Here is a 20,328-nt window from a genome sequence, read left to right on the forward strand (position 1 = left end):
GGTCTTCACCCTAATGCAGATAAACACCAATCTGTGGACAGCACCCACTTCATCAGCCTGCCTCAGTCAATCCTGAAGACCCTCTATTCTAGAATGACGGAGCAGGACAGGACATTGGAGATCAAGTTCTTCAACCCATGGTTTTACCAACAAGCAAAAGGTTCAAAGGGTGGAGGAATAGTCCCAAGATCATGCAGTAAACTTATCTGAGAAAATCAGATCCTCTCTCCCTGGTTGATCTTCTCCAAGATAAAGGCTTTAAATGTCTCCTCTATGCTGACAGCACCCACATTTGTATCTCTGGCCTGAAATTCCCCTGGATTCAGAATTCATCTACTTAACTCTCCAGACATATCAAGACTTAATCTGTTCAAAATGAAATTCTTTATATCTGTGTCACAATCTGAATGATTATGTCCCCCCAGAGTTTATATGTTTCAATTCAAACTCCCAAGGTGATGATATAGAAGGTGGACCTTTGGAAGGTGACTAGGTCATAAGGGTAGAACCTTCTGAATAGGACTAATTGCAGATGTCATAGCTCATGCCTGTAATCCCTGCACTTTGGGAGGTGGAGGTGGGTGGATAATGAGTTCAAGAGATTGAGACAATCCTGGCCAACATGGTGAAACCCCCTCTCTACTAAAAATACAAAAATTATCTGGGCATGGTGGCACAAAACTATAGCCTCAGCTACTCAGGAGGATGGGGCAGGAGAATTGCTTCAACCTGGGAGGCAGAAGTTGCAGTGAGCAGAGATTACACCACTGCCCTCCAGCCTGGTGACAAAGCAAGACTCTGTCTAAAAAAAGAAAAAACAACAAAGAAAGAAACTTCGAGGGAGTTCATTCACCCCCTTCCACCAGGCGAGGATACAGGGTTAAGGTGCTAACTGTGAACAAGGAAGCAGACACCTACCATACACTGCCATACACTGAATCTGATGACGCTTTGATCTCGGACTTCCCAGCCTCCAGAATTGTGAGGAAGAAATTTCTGTTGTTGTCAAGCTGCCCAGTCTATGGCATTTTGTAACAGAAGCCTGAGCAGATGGTGACATCCTCCCTCTAGATCTACTTCTTCTGCAGTCTTTCCCATCTCGGCCCAAGCAGGTCCAGCCTTCCAGGTGCTCAGGATCTACACCTGGGTGTCTTCTTTCTCATATTCCTTCCTTTCTCTCATACACCACATCCAGTCCATCTGGAAATTGTGTAGGCTCCATCTTCAGAATATATCCCTAGTCCAGTGACTTCTCACCACCTCCACTGCTCCCATTCTGGGCCAAGCTACTATCATCTCTCACCTGGTTTTTGCAGCAACCCCTCTCTAGTCTCTCACCTCCTGTCCTCCACCCATCACCCCCATCCTGACCTCTTTGCCTTGTCAGAGCATTCTGTGTGATATATTTATACACAAAACAGACTTGTGATTCCTCTGCTCAAAATGTTCCACTGAGTTCACATCTCAACCTGAAGGAAAGGTGATAGGGGAGAGGAAGAGAGGAATGGGCAACAGTTTGGAGAACCAGCTCCTATGCCAACTTCATCCCTGGCTTTGGAAAAGTGGGCATCTGTCTTCATCACCCAGTTTCCTCTTGATATGGTTTGGCTCTGTGTCCCCATCCAAATCTCATTTTGAGTTGTAATCCCCGCATGTCAAGGGAGGGCGCTGGTAGGAGGTGATCGGATCATGGGGGCTGTTTCCCCCATGCTGTTCTTGTGATAGTAAGTGAGTGCTTATGAGATCTGATGGTTTAAAAATATGACACCTCCCCCTTCTCTCTCTCTCTCTCTCTCCTGCCTTCATATAAGGTGTGCCTTGCTTTCCCATCACCTTCCACCAGGATTGTAAGTCTCCTGAGGCCTCCTCAGCCATGTGGAATTGTGAGTCAATTAAACCTCTTTTGTTTAGAAAAACCTCTTTTTTAAAGAATAAATGTTGTTTATTATAGTCTCAGGGAGTACCTTTACAGCAGTGTGAAAACAGAGTAATATACCTCTCATCTAAGATCTCCTCCTATTTTAAGTTGTTAGGTATGGATATTTTAAGAGGTAGAGGGGTCAGCAGTCTGCGTACCCCTAAAACTCCGGCACCCCTCCCTGACTCTGCTTGGACCTGTCCTTCCTGATTCACTCTCCTGGGCTCCTGGCCCTTTTGCCATCATCCTCTCCTCCTCCTGCTTCACCAAGATCCATCATTCCTTGTAGGCTGCTCTGTTGATTCACAGACTCCCAGAGACTGTGGCAACAGCTGCATTTGAAAAACTGAAAATGAAGAAAAAGTTTTTCAAAAAGTAAACAAATACACAGAAGAATGGAAATAAGTTCTCAGTGGGAAGTGGTTGGTGACTATACTGATACAAGGGATGTGAATTTATTTTCTAACAAGGCTTTGGAAGTGCAAAAACCAAGCCAGGCAATGATTTCACAACACCCTAAAAGTATCTGACTATGTGGGAAAGGATTAAAGTCTACATTTTCTAGGATCCCCCAAAACAGACCTGAGGCAGATCTTTGAACCATTACCTCTGGATCCCTCCTACCTGCCATATCCTTACATTTTTGCCATTCTCTCAAACTCTAGATTTTATTTTCTGTACATTTAAACCTGGAAGATTCAAATATCTTTTCTTTCCCATCCTTGATACAGCTTTTCCCTAGACTTTCTTATTTCCATGCAGCCCCCACTATCTCATGAGTTGTCCAGGTTCAAAGATATTCCTGTCATCTGTGGCTCCCCCTGGGGTTGATTAGGATGCTTTGGGCAACTGGGAACAGCACCTTCAACCATCAGTTGTCAGAAAATACCAATGTTGGCTGGGTGCGGTGGCTCACGTCTGTAATCCCAGCACTTTTGGGGGCCAAGGCAGGTGGATCATCTGAGGCCAGGAGTTTGAAACCAGCCTGACCAACATGGTGAAACCCCATCTCTACTAAAAAGACAAAAAATTAGCCAGGTGTGGTGGCATGCATATGTAATCCCAGCTAGTCGGGAGACTGAGGCAGGAGAATTGCTTGAACCCGGGAGGCAGAGGTTGCAGTGAGCCAAGATTGCACCACTGCACTCCAGCCTGGTCAATAAGAGTGAAACTCCATCTCAAAAAAAAAAAAAGAAAATACCAATGTTTTAGGAAAAGAGGGGAGAGGGCCGCTCTAGGCATTATGTATTCCATTTTCCTATTGTAGAAAATGGGAGCTAATCAAAAGCTTGGCTTCCATGCTTCTAGTTTAGTGTCAAAGCCAAAACAAGGAAATATCAAGGGAACACCCACTTTACACCTGTGGGAAGTAGAATAGTTTCTCTTCAAAGTTTCCTTTCTTGTTAAAGAATAAATCATGTTAGAAATAATAGTTTGTTTTAAAGACTTTCTTCAAAGCCTTCTTGCTTTTTGCTAATAACCCTCTGTTAAGCCCTATCCTATGGAGCTGTTAGACATGCTCACAGGCATGTAGTACATTCTACTTTATCCAAGATATTCATGCTATTACTTTTCTATATCCTTTTGCAAGCAACTTCCTGTCCCTTCCTTATTTGGACTTCCTCTATTCCTTTTGCTCTCCACTGCCTTTACCTATTCAAGGAAGTTTTAAGTTATTAGCCAGTCGAGTTCAGCTTTAGATTGTGAGGTCTGACTCCAACTAATGGAGATCAGACACAGCAGTAAGGATGACCCCAAATGTGTAAGTGATAAATATGTCTGCTTTTACTTTGTTCGTTGTACTCTTGTGGCAAGACTGCTGGTGAGTGTACTCTTTCTGCAGAAAGTAAAATTGCCTTGCTGAGAGATCCTTTGTCTCAGTGCTGATTTTTCTTTGTGGCACTGAGCATCTGTTTCCAACGACATCTGTTCTTTTTATAAGAAATGAAAAACTTTCTCAGGAGCCCTGCCACAATCCTCTTAGGTCTTGGGGGCCACAGTGAGTCACAGGGAAGTCCTCACTGCAAAGGGAGCTGGGAAATATCTGGCAAAGGTGATAGGCATAGTCAAGACTGGGTTTGACCAAGTGTGATCCATTTCCATTTGCCTAGAGAAAAAATCATATTAAGAGTTGGGAGGGGATGGCTGTTGGGTGAGCAAACATGAGCACCTCCCACTTTAGCTTCTTACACTGGCAGCATCCAATACAGGGGACAGCCTTGTCATTTCCCTCCTTCAGATGCCTCCTCCATTGGTCAGTTTGTTTTCTTCCTATGCCTGGTACCTTCATTCACATTGCACCTTCTCTAGCCTGGACCATAATTGCCTCTAACACTCCACCTCCTGTCCTTTCTCTTCCAAAAGACTGACTGATGCCTGATCTCTCAAGTACAACTCTAACTTGATTGCTCCAGCACCCAAGTATCTTTGGTAACTCTGTCTTGTCTACCAAATTAGACACAAACCTTCTCCTGCTGAAAGCCAAGGCTTTCCATACTATGACCATTGGTAAGGAAAACAAAAACAAAAACAGTCCTGTTTGCATCTAGTCAATGGAGGAAACTGAGAAACACAACCCTCCAAGCCATGAGCTTCCCGAGTCAACATGAACAATGCTCAAAGAATATGAACGTGTTCAGACAAGGCCACAAGTTGACCATGGTTGGAGGGAGGCAAAGACTAGACCACTCTGCAGCCGCAGAAGTGACTGAATGTGCCCCTTTTCTAACATGAGTGACAGCTGCCTCTTTACCAATGACAATTCTAGCCCTACTTCAAGCTTCCCACCCCTGAGATAAAGTATTTAAGATATGCAATCACCAAGTTGCCCTCACTTCTTGACCTAGCCTCCTTAATTCCTTTTTCTAATCATTCAGTAGAAGCCTTGGTCCTCTAAGAAGCCCTGCCCCTTCCCTCTTACTGAGATGCCCCCAGGTGGTCATGGGTATGGAAATCTGCTTTATTACTGTGACTGCAGGAAAGTTCCTGGGAGTCTTTGGTGGGTGGGCTCTAACATCATCATCTAACTTTCTAACTTTATCTCTCTGTGTTCCCCAAGAGCTTCTTTAGAGTTCAGGACATTCCCCCCCCCCCGCCCCCATAATCACTCTTAATTCTGAATAAGTTGCTGGATCCAATTGCTATTTTGCAAGAAATACACAGGACAGAGACAGGAATGTGCTGACTGCATTATAAATACAGAATCACCAAAATTCAGACTGTGAAAATCTTCATAGGTCACAGGGCCCAGGCACTGTGACAAAGGAGTTCTGAAAAAAAGACAGGCATAAAAGGGAAACCTGGAAACTTAAGAGACTTACCAAGATTTACCAAGTGGGTAACATGACCTCTGCTTTCTAGGGAGGCACTGGGGTGAGAAAGCCATGCAGGCTGTACGGAGGTGATTGACTGTGAGAATCAGCATGAGGGTTACTTTTGGAGGGAGGGAGAGACTGTGATTGGGACACAGCCATGGAGGGGACTCTGGCTAGGTGCTCTTTCTTGACTTAGTCTTGGTGATAAGAACATTTGTTTGTAATATTTCACTAAGCTATACATTTTTGTGCTTTTTTTTTGTACCTGTGTTTAATTTTAAAATAAAAAGGCTAAAAAGCATAGCCCTGAACAGTTTCGTTTCTATAGACAGGAGTCTACAGACGAGGGAAGCAAGAAGTCCAGTTAGGAGGCTGTTGGCAAACCAGGAGGAGGAGGATGAAGCTTGACCCAAGATGACAGTGGCAGAGACCAGGCGTCGCATTCGGATTCCAGATGAACTGGAAGGAAGAACCAACAGGAGTCTCCGACACATCGAATCCAGCATGAGAGAAGGAGGAGAAGCAAGGTCAGGCTGTTGCCTCTCTCCGACATAATTGTGCACCTGGCGAACATCATGGCCGATCAAAGACAATGGAGTGATGAGAAGGGTTTCACAAAAGTGACTTAAATAAAAACAGCTATTGTCTGTGGGAAGATGACACCAGTCCAGGGAGGAAACAAATGGTAGTGAGTAGATGTCCTTTTCCACCAAATGGGTCATACCTATCACAGAAGCTCCCAGTAGCCATTTGCTGGAAACAGCATAGCCCAGAGACATTTGAATATATTTGATATGTCTTGAAACTATAATACCCAAATCTGACTGTTCTGTGCCGCAATCTGACTGTCATATTTGAGTATTATAGTGTCATAAAATGAGTTAGGAAGTGTTTCTTCCTCTTGTATTTTCTGAAAGAGTTTATGATCTCAGCCCTTAAGGAGGGCTGAGACAACCCAACACTTTAGATATGCATTGCCTGGAGAACTGTGGCATCAAGACAACCAACCCCTTCCCGCAACCCCACATCTATTTTACCTCTTAAATTCAAGATAAACAAAGTAGCCTTTTGTTGTAGATCATTACCCATTTGATGAATTGAATAATCCATCTTGCCTCCTTAAAAATGTCAAGTTCATAAAGTAAGGAACAGAGACTTTTAAACATTTTAAGGGAAAAGATTGTCAATAACCAACTCTACTACATTATATTTATATGTCACACTTAGGTTGGCAAAATAGCAATGTGTAGGTATCTGTCTTATGAGCGTCTGCTTTTTAGCAGTGAGAATCTTATTTTCCTATTGGCTGTTGTTATTAATTCTGACAGGTCTAACTTATTTTTCGCTCTCTCACTAACTATAGGGTTTTCCAGGTCTGCCCCTCTTGCAGTACGTAATACAATTTTTATTTTTTAAATTAGAGACAGGGTCTCACTCTGTTGCTCAGGCTGGAGTTCAGTGCCACATTCACAGCTGCCTGCAACCTTGAACTCCTGGGCTCAAGCAGTCCTCCCACCTCAACCTACCAAGGGCCTGCAGTAGCTACAGGAATGCACCACCGCTCCTGGTTAATTTTTTTTGTTTTTGTTTTTTGTAGAGTTGGATGTTTCGCCATGTTGCCCAAGCTGGCCTCAAAGTCCCAGCCTCAAGTGATCCTTCTGCCTTGGCCTCCCAAAGTGCTGGGATAACAGATGTGAGTCGCTACACCCAGCCTGTCATAATACAATTTTCAAGCCAACTTTTCCCTGGACCAGGGGAGCTGTTGAAGTCTAGACTCCTAGGGAAATCCTGATGTCCTGCTTATAAACAGACATTCTATATGAGCTGAGTTTTTTTTTTCAGAAAGGCTGCCTGCAGCTTTAAATGGGCTCCCCAGCCTCGAATTCTGGGAAGTTGGCAGCCAGCTACACTAGGAGTGAGTTATGATGTCAGCCTTTCAGAATTCCTAATGAACTCCAGAGCAAAAAATGCTGTTACTCTGCCTCCCCCAAGCCACACATTTCTAGTTGATTAATGAGCAAAGGAATAGAAAAATCTATGGCTTTGGAGAAGGAAGAAGAGTGAAATAATTTCTGCTTTAAGAAATCACTGTGCCCCGATTATTTTATTTGTTAAGAAAAGGGATTTCATTTTCTATTTATTTCCCCCTTTAAGTCTAGATTCAGACTCCCCTTCCCCCTTCCCAGCCATAAAAAGCAGGTTTGGCTCTCTCTATACCCCCCTCCTCTACCTTCATCCCTGCTTATTTGATCCAAGATAGAAAATCCAGCTCTGCCCTTTTGGGGGCAGTTGTCTTAGCTCCTTGAGGTCTGGTTAAAATCCCATTTAGCATACATGAAATAAATCTGCAACCCTCCATTAAAAGTTATGGCCTCCTTGCTGCAAAGACACACACCCAGGCGAAAGCTGTGGTTGCTTATGTTCAGCTCAAACCTTTTGTAGCCCTGCCCTGGCATGGGTTGTACATCCTCCCACTGGCTGGAACATCCAGGGCAGTTGATTCTTCAGGGGAAAGTCTCTCTGCACAATTACCCTGCTCCATATCCACACCTTCTGTGAGGCTGCTTAGGCTAATTGAAATTCATGCTTCTTTGGAGAAATGTCTATTGAAGTCCTTAGCCATTTTTTAATTGGCTTATCAGGGATTATTTTGCTATAAAGTGGTAGGCGTTTCATATATTTTGGAAATTAACCCTTATCAAACACATAGTTTGCAAATATTTTCTCCCATTCTGCAGGCTGCCTTTTTACTCTGCTGATTGTTTCCTTTGCTGTGCAGAAGCTGTTTGCTTTGGCATAGTCATGTTGTCTATTTTCGCTTTAGTTGCCCCCCCTTTTGATGTTGTATCCATGACGTCACTGCCAAGACCAGTGTCATGAAGCTTTCCCCCATGCTTTCCACTAGGAGCGTTATAGTTTTAGGTCTTACATTTAAGTCTTTAATCTATTTTGAGGTGATGTTTGTAAATGGTGCAAGACAATGATAAGGGTCTAATTTCATTCTTTTAGGGTTTTCCATATATAAGATCATGTCATTTGCAAAAGGGAAAGTTCAACTTCCTCTTTTCCAATTTAGAGGGATTTTATGTTTTTTTCTTGCCTAGTTGTGTTGGCTAGGACTTCCAGCACTATGTTTAATAGAAGTGGTGAAAAAGAGCACCCTTGTCTTTTTCCCATTCTTGGCAGAAAAGCTTTCAGTTTTTCAGCATTGACTGTAATGCTAGCTGTGGGCTTTTCATATATGGCCTTTATTATGTTGAGTTAACAATTTTTCTCTATGCCTAGTTTTTGAGCGTTTTTATGATGAAAGAGTATTGAGTTTCATCAAATGCTCTTTTTCTATCCCTTGAGATGATAATGAGATTTTTCTCCTTCATCCTGTTAATGTGGTGTATCACATACAACAGCTATATGTCACATACAACAGCCATGTGAAAAGATGCTCAGCATCCCTAGTCATCGGGTGAATGCAAATTAAAACCAAAATGAGATGTCACCTCACATTACCTTTTAGGATGTCTGTTATCAAAAAAGCAAAAGACAGCAAGTGTTGGTGAGGCTGTGGAGAAACTGGAACCCTACTACACTGTTGGTGGGAAAGCTCCTGTGGAAAAAAGCATAAAGGTTCCTCAAAAAACTAAAATTAGAACTATCATATGAACCAGCAATCTCACTTCTGAGTATTTATTCAAAAGAACTGCAATTAGGACCTTGAAGAGATCTCTGCACTACCCTGTTCATTGCAACATTTTTCATAGCAGCCAAGATGTGAAAACAACCTTGACTGCTGGATGAATGGATTTTTAAAATGTGATGTAATATATATATGTAATAAAATACTATCCAGCCTTTAAAAAGAAAGAAATCTTACAATCTATGACAACATGGATGACCCATTACGCTGAGTGAAAAAGGCTGGTCACAGATTCCATGCTACATGATTCCATTTATACGGGGTATCAAAACTCATAGAAGCAGAGTGTAGAATGGTGGTTGTCAGAGGCTTGAGGGGAGGGTGAAAGGGGAACTTTCTAATCAACAGGTGTAACATTACACTAAAGTGAGATAAATATGTTCTAGAGATCTGCCATCTGACATTGTGTGTGCAGATAGCAATACTGTATTGTACACTTAAAAGCCTGTACAAGGGTAGATCTCATATTAAGTGGTAAGAACTTAACACAATTAAAAAAATAAGAAATTGAAATATGGTCTCTTCAACAGAGGCCTTGGAACATTTTCTAGACAGAACCCACAATCTTCTTCAGAAATTAACTTAGCAATTGTGGCCATCATATCCTCTTCCCTTAGTTTTCCTAGTAGTAAGTGCTTTGTTTACATATTTTACTCAAATTTAATAAAGACGTTTCATCATAAAGATGGTTTTTATCTTTATTTTTTTATTTTATTTTTTTTAAATTTTTTATTGGATTTTAGGTTTTGGGGTACATGAGCAGAGCATGCAAGACAGTTGCGTAGGAACACACATGGCAGTGTGCTTTTCTTTCCTTCTCCCCTTCACCCACATTTGGCATTTCTCCCCAGGCTATCCCTCCCCACCTCCCCCTCCCACTGGCCCTCCCCTTTTCCCCCCAATAGACCCCAGTGTTTAGTACTCCCCTTTCTGTGTCCATGTGTTCTCATTTTTCATCACCCGCCTATGAGTGAGAATATGCGGTGTTTCATTTTCTGTTCTTGTGTCAGTTTGCTGAGGATCACGTTCTCCAGATTCATCCATGTCCCTACAAACGACACGAACTCATCATTTCTGATTGCTGCATAATATTCCATGGTGTATATGTGCCACATTTTTCCAATCCAGTCTATTATCAATGGGCATTTTGGTTGATTCCAGGTCTTTGCTATTGTAAACAGTGCTGCAATGAACATTCGTGTACATGTGTCCTTATAGTAGAATGATTTATATTCTTTTGGATATATACCCAGTAATGGGATTGCTGGGTCAAATGGAATTTCTATTTCTAAGGCCTTGAGGAATCGCCACACTGTCTTCCACAATGGTTGAACTAATTTACACTCCCACCAACAGTGTAAAAGTGTTCCTTTTTCTCCACATCCTCTCCAGCATCTGTCTCCAGATTTATTAATGATCGCCATTCTAACTGGCGTGAGATGGTATCTCAATGTGGTTTTGATTTGCATCTCTCTGATGACCAGTGACGATGAGCATTTTTTCATATGATTGTTGGCCTCATATATGTCTTCTTTTGTAAAGTGTCTGTTCATATCCTTTGTCCACTTTTGAATGGGCTTGTTTTTTTCCTGTAAATCCGTTTGAGTTCTTTGTAAATTCTGGATATCAGACCTTTGTCAGATGGGTAAACGCAAAAATTTTTTCCCATTCTGTTGGTTGCTGATCCACTCTAGTGACTGTTTCTTTTGCCGTGCAGAAGCTGTGGAGTTTCATTAGGTCCCATTTGTCTATTTTGGCTTTTGTTGCCAATGCTTTTGGTGTTTTGTTCATGAAGTCCTTGCCTACTCCTATGTCCTGGATAGTTTTGCCTAGATTTCCTTCTAGGGTTTTTATCGTGCCAGGTCTTATGTTTAAGTCTTTAATACATCTGGAGTTAATTTTAGTGTAAGGTGTCAGGAAGGGGTCCAGTTTCTGCTTTCTGCACATGGCTAGCCAGTTTTCCCAACACCATTTGTTAAACAGGGAATCCTTTCCCCCTTGCTTGTTTTTGTCAGGTTTATCAAAGATTGTATAGTTGTAGATATGTTGTGTTGCCTCCGGTGCCTCTGTTTTGTTCCATTGGTCTATATCTCTGTTTTGGTACCAGTACCATGCTGTTTTGATTACTGTAGCCTTGTAGTATAGTTTGAAATCCGGTAGTGTGATGCCTCCCACTGTGTTCTTTTTGCTTAGAATTGACTTGGCTATGTGGGCTCTCTTTTGGTTCCATATGAAGTTCATGGTGGTTTTTTCCAGTTCTGTGAAGAAAGTCAATGGTAGCTTGATGGGGATAGCGTTAATTCTGTAAATTACTTTGGGCAGTATAGCCATTTTCACGATGTAAATTCTTCCTAACCATGAACATGGAATGTTTCTCCATCTGTTTGTGTCCTCTCTGATTTCATTGAGCAGTGGTTTGTAGTTCTCCTTGAAGAGGTCCCTTACGTTCCTTGTGAGTTGTATTCCAAGGTATTTTATTCTTTTTGTAGCAATTGTGAATGGCAGTTCGTTCTTGATTTGGCTTTCTTTAAGTCTGTTATTGGTGTAGACGAATGCTTGTGATTTTTGCACATTGATTTTATATCCTGAGACTTTGCTGAAGTTGCTTATCAGTTTCAGGAGTTTTTGGGCTGAGGTGATGGGGTCTTCTAGGTATACTATCATGTCGTCTGCAAATAGAGACAATTTGGCTTCCTCCTTTCCTATTTGAATACCCTTTATTTCTTTTTCTTGCATGATTGCTCTAGCTAGAACTTCCAGAACTATATTGAATAGGAGTGGTGAAAGAGGGCATCCTTGTCTAGTGCCGGATTTCAAAGGGAATGCTTCCAGTTTTTGCCCATTCAGTATGATATTGGCTGTTGGTTTGTCATAAATAGCTTTTATTACTTTGAGATACGTTCCATCGATACCGAGTTTATTGAGGGTTTTTAGCATAAAGGGCTGTTGAATTAAAGATGGTTTTTAAAGAGTCAATCTGGCTGTGATTTTAATTAGGATTAGCATCAGGTTGGGCAAGGCTTTCAGAGGGAGGGAAAACCAAGAGCTTGGCATTCATAGGGTGGGGTGGCAGGGCAGGGTGGGGGTTATTGATAACCTTCCTGCCATACATACACTCTAGAGGCCAACAGACATGTGTCCCCTCTAGATGGGAAGTTGGGAGTCCCATTTGGCTGGTTGGCTCAAGTCTCCATTAGCTGGGATTTCTGGAATTTTCCCTCATTGCAGTTTTGATGGCCAGGGTCTGCACACCCCACCCCATCAAAGAAAAGAAAGATTCAGTCTCAGGCTCCCATCCACCCTAGGCCTGAGGAGTCACACCCTTGGAATTTTGCTTCTAGACTTACACCGGACCCAGGGTTGGTGATGAACAGAAGCAGAACAGCTACTACTCAGCGAGGCATGTGCTATTCCACTCAGCTTTGACCACCCAGGATCAAGTGACTTAGCCCAGTGCCTGGCATGGCATGTCCTGAGGGCAGCTATTATGAATATGACCATTTTGTGTTTCCTTTCCTGTGTTTTCAGTTTTTGTGAGATCAGAAACTAGGTTTGTCTTTGTATTCTAAGGGCCTAGAACGTTTTTCTCCCATAATTGTGGCTCAGTAAACATGTCTGTTGATTTTTTTCATGAATGAGATACTCAACAGAGCCCTCTGTACGCAAGAAAATACTCACATCATCGGGAATGCACTTGGCCGCAGCTGCAGAACCCCTGACTAGCTCCACCTTGTGTTCTTTTCAGACAGCTTCTTGTCTCATATGAACAAGACCTCTGAAGCCTGGAGATTCCAGGGCTGATGTGGCAACAGTGCAATGCCCCCCATGGATACAGGGCCATTCCATGTTTCTTCCCGGCCTTCCTCAGGATGTTAACTTTCCGTCTTTACGTCTGTATCTTCATGGTCACAAGACGGCTGCCAAGCTCCAGCTCTCACACCCCTAGAAAGGAAAAAGAATCAGTGTTAAAAAGCTTTGTCCTGAGATTTTGTCAATTTTTACTTCAAAGTGGGCAACCCACTAACATACTTCTCTTTACACCTCATTAGCCAGAACAGATTCACACGGCAACTCCCGCACCAGTCACTGGCAAAAGGAAAGGATGTGCCGTGGTGGTTTCAGGAGAGATTAATCTTCTGTGACTGAAGATAAGCTTCTCTGAGATCTTGAGATCCCCATCTCTTTCCTTGACACAAAATCGGGGATCTGTTTGTAGGGAAGAAGTGGGAGGTGATGGCTGTCGTGTAGACAGCCGAGAGTGTGAGTGACTATGACTGCTCTAATTGTTACTGGAAGGTCTTGCTAATCCTATGGAAACTTGACCCTTATGATCAGCTCTACCGTAATAAAGTGGAAGATGGTAGGACCAGGAGCAAAGGAAGACCTGGGGTATAGATAGTCCTGGCTTTCCACAGGCTGCAACACAGATCATGGCATTTCTAGAATGCGCTCTTGATACAGAGCTGGGCTCCCAGTGAAACCTTGCCCTTAAGCCTGGAATCATGGCCCTAAGTGAAAACAGCTGACCTCGTTTTTCTGCCCAAATGTTGCCTTTTTTTTTCACTTGCCCTACCCCTATCCTGTGCTCCATTAAAGACTTCAGCTGGCAAAAGCAACATGACTGGCTGAGTGTCAAGGATACAAGTGGCTGAACAGCAAGGAGAGAAGCAACTGAGCAGTGGAGATCATGGATAGACACAGCTAGCTTCAGACAGTGTGGCTTCAGGGAGGGGCCTGGCAGGAGACAGCTGGGCTTCAGGGACAGATCACCTTCCCAGCCCCTTTCCAGCCCCCCTTTCCACTGAGAGCCACCCACTGCTCACTAGAGTCTTCCACATTTATCACCTTTCAAACACTTCGTGTGACCTGGTTCTTCCTGGTTTGTTGAACAAGAACCTAGGTGCCAAGAGGGCAGAGGCTGCCAACCTGACCCTCCACCGGGCTGGTTGTCACCTGGCCATCCCTGGACAGCAGAGCTGAAAGAGCACTGGTGGTAACATGCCTGGAGGCTGCCGCAGGGTCCTCACAGAGTCTGCTCCCACCAGAGAGGAGCGACTGGCCGGTTCCAGCATGAAGAGTGGCCAGTGGTGAGAGGAGTAAAATGAGCTGCTCCGGTTCCTGCCTGTGAAGCAGGTCAAGGTCACTATCCCGTCTCACTGTCACCTATGAGATAGGTAGATGGTGGTAGGCCAGAAGAGGACCACCTTCTCAGGGTCCTGTGGAAAGATAAGGTGGTGTTTTTGTTGTCACAGTAACTGAAGGGCACTGCTGGCATTCCAGGGGACCGGGTCAAGGACATTAAGTCTCCCACAGTGCTCTGGGCAGCCTTGCACTGGAACAATTGCCTCAAATGCCAGTAGCACCTGCTACCTGTTGATGCTCCCTGACGTTTGTTTCATCTCAGAAAGGCTACCCTATTCCTCCTTCCTCCCCTTTCCTCCTTCCTCCCCATTCCTCCTTCCTCTGTGGTCTCAGCTCACACCAGTCACCCCCAGCCACTTGCCCAGCTAGGGTGCTGTGGCAGTCACGACACCATCCTTATGCCTGGAAACCTGCTGAGATTTACCAGAGGCCACCAGGACCGAGAGGAGCTGTAGATATTCTCAGGCAGATGAAGGCAATGTAGCACCATATCCCAGCCTGTGACCACCCTCTCTGCTGCTGGACTCAGCTTCTGGTGCAGCGGACAGTCACTGGGGCATCCCCAGCACCTGCCTGAACTGTTCAAGGGCTGCAGCACAGAGTCCCAAGCTAGGGCTCATAATTCAGGTCTACAGAGGTGGAGATTCAGTCCTCTGTCTCTCCCTCCTTTCTGCTTCCAGGATGCTGGGCACATTCTTACTTATGAACTTTACTCCAAGGTGTGCTAATGTGGAAGTTGATCACTTATTCATGAGAGCAGTTTTTTAGACACGAAATTCAAAATCACATTTAGAACATATTACAAATAAGGCTTGCCATTTCCTGGTGTTTGCAGAGGCAGCAGGATGATCTTCAACTACCTAGCCAGGGTGTAGAGAGAGGGGAATGCCCCCATGCCAGCCAGAACTAGGGGATTCAGTGTCCACCAGCATTGGAGCACCATGAGGTCCATGACCAGTGTTCTGGCTGGTCATGACTGTGCTGTGTGGATATTTTGATGTCGTCCCTGCGGACCTCTCTGTGTGTTCCAGGGTGTACAGGTGCCACTGTGTACCAGTCACCACCCCCAGTCGCCGTGTTTTCAACTATCATGAGATGGTGAGCATGATCTGGGGAAGGGGGTGGCTGGGCATTGTCACATTGTCCCACCAGGCCCATTCACCCTTCCTCCATCCTGCTCTCTGCCCTCGGAGGTTGATACATGTGTATTGCAGCATGGCCCTTGTGGCCTCTGGCTTCTGGGTTTGGCTGCTGGAGGCTTTGCAGGTGGCTGCAGGAGGGGCAGGGGGCTTACTTCTTAGACTCTGCCCTGTGGGGTTAGCACAGCCTGCCTGTGTCCCTTGACTAGAGACCCCAGCCTCCTCCCAGGCCACCTTCTCCACTTGACTCTCCTCTCCCAGCCTATGTCACCTACCTCTTCCCAGGATCCTTTGGACCCAAGCAAGCAACAGCCCCTGCCTCTTCTATTCCTGGCCCAAGGCACTTGCACTACCCCTCCTGCTGAGACCCTTAGCATCTGCTAAGCAGTCCTCATGGGCACATGCCCTTCGCTTCCAGCTGGGATCCTGGCATGAGGGGGAGTTCAATACTGACTGAGACTGAGTGTCCCCCACAAAGGTAAATGGGGACTTAAGATGAAAATTCGGTTGAGTTTCAGAAAACCTGAGGAGTGGTGTTTCTAGCCAGCCTGGGCTTTTGGGTTGGACTCATGCCCACAGCAGCAGTCATTGTAGCAGCTCAGAAGACCTGCATCCATTCCTTTATTTGGAGCACATCTTATGGGCAACTTGATTGCATCTTTTAATCTCCTGGGAAGCTTTAAAAACATTGATGCCTGGGTCACAGCATAGAGAGTGTGGGGTACAGCCTGGGTGTGGGATTGGGGACCCCCTGGTGGTGCTAAAGAGCATCCAGGGCTGAGCCTACCAAGCCAGACCCTGGGGCTCCAGAGGCAAACACAGCCTGTCCTGTGCTTAAGAACCCCATAGTCTGAGGAGGAAGGTGGAGAAGCCACTCATTAAAACATAATGCTACCAGAAAGGGGTCCCAATGCCACGAGAGAGGGTTCGTGGACCTCATGCAAGAAAGAATTTGGGGCCAGTCCATAGAGTAAAGCAAAGGCAAGTTTGTTAAGAAAGTGAAGAGACAGAAGAAGGGCTACTCCATAGGCAGAGCTGCGACAGGCTGCTGGGCTGAGGATACTCAGTTATTTCTTGATCACATGCTAAACAAGGGGGTGGGTTATTCATGAGTTTTCTGAGAAATGGGTGGAACTGAGAGTTCCTCCCCTTTTTGGATGATATAGGATAACTTCAGGACATTGCCATGGCATTTGTAAACTGTCATGGTGCTGTTGGGAGTGTCTTTTAGCATGCTAATGCATTATAATTAGCTCATAATGAGCAACCAGGATGACCAGACATCACTTTCATCACCATCTTGGACTTGGTGGGTTTTGGCGGGCTTCTGCCAGGAACTCTTGACCAGCAAGAGGGTTCCAACCTGAATGGGGAGTGCGCAGGAAATAATAAAGGAGACAGAAAGCGGGGTCAGAAGGGATGAAGAGACATTGCTCTATCATCAAGTTTATTGTCTGAGGGCTAAGAATATATAGTTTTCAGGGTTTGATTGATGTCATGGTAAGGAGAAAAATAAGTAGCTAAATCATCAATTCTATACAATAAATTGACAGCTAAGCAAAAGGTGGCTATGGAAGATAATAATATCTTTGGTCATAAGCAAGTTTCTTGTATCAAAAAAGTTTGTTCCTCGTGAATGCCGGGGGCCATCTGGTTTCGCCCGTCTGGTTATCTTTTAGCTAGATTCTCCTTTTTTCCTGTCCTCGACTTCCCTATCTCAACTTCCCTCTGCCTAGGGGCTCTGCTTCTGGGGCCAACCTCCCGTATAGTGAACACCTGCTTTGCAGTCTCACACGGGAGGGTCCCCAACAGGCTTCTTTACCATCTCCTGTTTTATCAGTGGGGTCTCTGCGACCTGTGTTTTGTGCCAACCTTCTTCTATCTTATCCTGTAACTTAAGTGTTTAAGAACACGTAAACTCCTGGGAATGCAGCCCAGTAGGTCTCGGCCTTATTTCACCCAGCCCCTATTCAAGATGGAATTGCTCTGGTTCAAATGCCTCTGAAAATAATGGGGCAGGTGTCCAAGTGGAAGGAGCACTGGGGGCTCTGAGAGCCCTAAGAGAGGCACTGGTCCTGTGATGTGAAGAATGGATTAGGCAAAACTTCTTGAAAGAAATAGTGTCAAGCTCTGTTAGCCAGGTGAAAGGGGTAATGGGAAAAGGCACTTCAGATAGAGGGGGCAGGAAAGGCAGAGGCCCCCAAGAGTGGGTGAGAACTTTCTGGAATGTTCATATACTCAGCTTAAAATCCTGCTGGGCCTTCCCAGAGTACTTAGAAGAAAAAAATTCCCAGCCACAGTCAGCCATGGTGTGGCCACTGCCCACCTCCAGACTTCCTCCCTAGCCACAGAGCTCCATCATGCACACCTTGTGTAAAACATGACACAGCCTCAGGGCCTTTGCACCTGCTGTTCCCACCAGGCACCCCCACCTTGCTCCAGCTAATTTTCAACATCCAGACTGGTCTCAATGTCTTCCCACACCACCCCACTGCCTCACCACTAAACTCCTCCCCAATCTGTTTTTTTTTTTTTTTTTTAATTTGAAACAAAATCTCACTCTGTCATTCAGGCTGGAGTTCAGTGGCTCAGTCTTGGCTCACTGTAACCTGCACCTCACAGGTTTAAGCGTTTCTCATTCCTCAGCCTCCTGAGTAGCTGGGACTACAAGTGTAGTCCCCCCATCACACCCAGCTAATTTTCCTCCCCAATCTGAAAGTGCCTCCCCACCACCCTCACCATGTTACCGTCCACCACATCTCCTTGGTTATGTCCTTCAGAGTATGAATGTCTCATAGTGCAAAGTTATGCTTTCCAAAACAAAAGAGCATCCAGGGAGAGTCTCCCTAACCCAAAGGGTGCTCTGCGAAGGTAAGTTTTGAATCAAGTGATCTTGACAGGGGTATTCTGAGGGCCTGGGAGGTCTTCTGCAGCTCCCCCTGAGTGTCTCTGGTCATTGTGAGCTGCTCTTTACTGGACAGCAGATTGTATGATATGACAAAGAGGGATTTTTTTTTAACAGTGTGCAGAGACATTTGTCTAGTGGGTAAAATAAAGGCCAAGTTTTGTACCTGACTTTGTCATTGTTCCAATTCATGGTTGTTTGGCTGCCAGTGACAGAAATCTAAACAATGACTAAAACAATGAAGGTTTCATCACTTGTCTTACAAAAAGAGAAACTTGCAGTCAGCATCCAGGGGTGGTATGTAGGTTCCATGTTGCCAAGAGGAAGATAGGCGTCCACTGTTTCTACTCAGCACTGTTATGGGCATGTCCCTCATGAGTGTAGGTGGCTGCTGCTGTGCGTGCAGCTGAGTCTGGCCCCTTTGCTTGGCAACACTCACCGTGTCTCCTTGGTCACCCACTTTGACTTCAAAGACAGCAAGGCTTTTTACAAGCCTGCTACTGAAACCACCTTTGCAAAAATTAAGACAGTGAGAAAATTTCGACAGTGAAAGAAATCTGACCTGACCAACTTCATTGTGCCTTTAACCTCCAGGCTGCCCTTGGTCATTCCTGGGTGTGAGACAAGCTAACTTTGGGAGAAATTTAGTTCGTAATTTAACCTTAAAGCCAGGATGATAATAGCCCTTCCCAAAACTGAATTGTCAGGTTAGGATTATAAGAGGGGCCTGAATCCTGCTAAGATGTAGGAATAGTAAAAGGACACCCACCATTGTTCCAGAGGTCACAATACTCATAATTACTCCCTGATTACTCCTGCAGATGACATGACCATTGTAGAATCTAAGACTGGCCTTTTGAAATGTCTTTTCAGACTTTTGAATTTCCGAAGACTGGATGACTTCACCTGGACCTGAGACTTGCAACTCACTGGGCCCTGTGTCCCCACCCAGAAGCAGACTCAACACACCAGGACTCTTTTCCACACCTCTATGATTGTATCCTCAACCAATCAGCAGCACCCATTCCCTAACCCTCTCCCTACAAACTAACCTTGAAAATCCCTAGCCTCTGAATTTTCAGCGAGGCTGATGTGGGTAATAATAAAACTCCAGTTTCAGCTAGCTCCACATGAATTCAACATTCTCTATTGCCATTCCCCTGTCTTGATAAATCAGATCTATCTGGGCTGCCAGCAAGATGAACCTGTGGGGTGGTTATACTACCAGGTTTAAATATCAACATATTCAGCTAAAAGAGTTGAAAGCCATGTCCCAAGAGTGTGGAAAAAGGGGGAGGGGGCAAAGAGAATGAGAAAATGCTTTTTTAGTAACAAACCTTACAGAAGTATTTGTTAATTTAATCTGTTTGTATACACCTTGGATTAAATAAATAGAAAAATAAAGATTGGAGTCATCTGTGAAGTGGCTCTGCAGCCAGCCTTGACCCTACCTTCTAGGAGATGGGCAGCCGCTCAGATCCAGGAGCCTCTTCCCCACTTTCCTTCCCCTCCTCCCTCCTCATGCACAGTCTGACTGCAGCTTCCCAGCTGGAGCAGAAAGCAAAAGAGAAGTGATTGCACCTAATCACCTGGGTCATTTTCTCAGAAATTGCTTTCTTTTTCACCTTTTTTCATGAGGAACAAAAAGGAACAGGAAAGGCAGCTCAATTGCTGTTCCTGTGAGCTCTGGCTCTCCGGAGGGGGCTGGCCTGAAAGGGCAAATGCCTTTGGAGCAGGCTTCAATCTTCTCCCCCTCTGGAGAGAAGCCCGACTCAATGCCACTCTACAAAATGAAATGGCCACTTGCGGGGAGGCAGATAAGTCTGGGCCAAAAGCTTTTCACATAAGCATGAGAGAGAAAGAGAGAGCAAAAGAGCTCACAGCTGCTAACCTGGGTGAGAGGCTCTGATCAACTTCCATTAACTCCTGTGGCTCAAAGTCTTTGAAAGTGTGTCCCAACTGGACTCACATGGTGAAGCCAGAAGTTGACTCTGAGGACTGCAGTTTGAGCCCAACTTGGGTCTAACTTGCTGTGCGGTCAGGGAAAAGTCACTTAACCTCTCTGGACTTCACTTCCGCATCTGTCGAAGGTGAAAGGACTTCTACTCTGAACACTGAGAGGGGCAATAGGAAAAGCTAATGAAACCATAGTATCCACCCCCCCACCCGCCGTTTGTAAATTGTTAGGGTATATTTAAAACATTTCTTTGGGCTTG

General features: G+C 44.8%; 1 long non-coding RNA gene across 2 annotated transcripts; it reads left to right on the forward strand.

Moving 5' to 3' along the window:
* Window positions 1–550: 550 nt before the first annotated feature.
* Window positions 551–19,403, forward strand: LOC128932055 (uncharacterized). Of its 2 annotated transcripts, none has more exons than XR_013536365.1 (4): window positions 551–981; window positions 5,561–5,759; window positions 6,830–6,925; window positions 18,986–19,403. It is a non-coding gene; the product is annotated as an uncharacterized LOC128932055 (long non-coding RNA). The 2 variants fall into 2 exon arrangements; XR_008481333.2 differs by lacking the exon at window positions 551–981 and adding an exon at window positions 996–1,883.
* The last annotated feature ends 925 nt before the right edge of the window (window positions 19,404–20,328 follow it).

This window comes from Callithrix jacchus, chromosome 5, assembly GCF_049354715.1.
Source record: "Callithrix jacchus isolate 240 chromosome 5, calJac240_pri, whole genome shotgun sequence".
Lineage (NCBI taxonomy): Eukaryota > Metazoa > Chordata > Mammalia > Primates > Cebidae > Callithrix > Callithrix jacchus.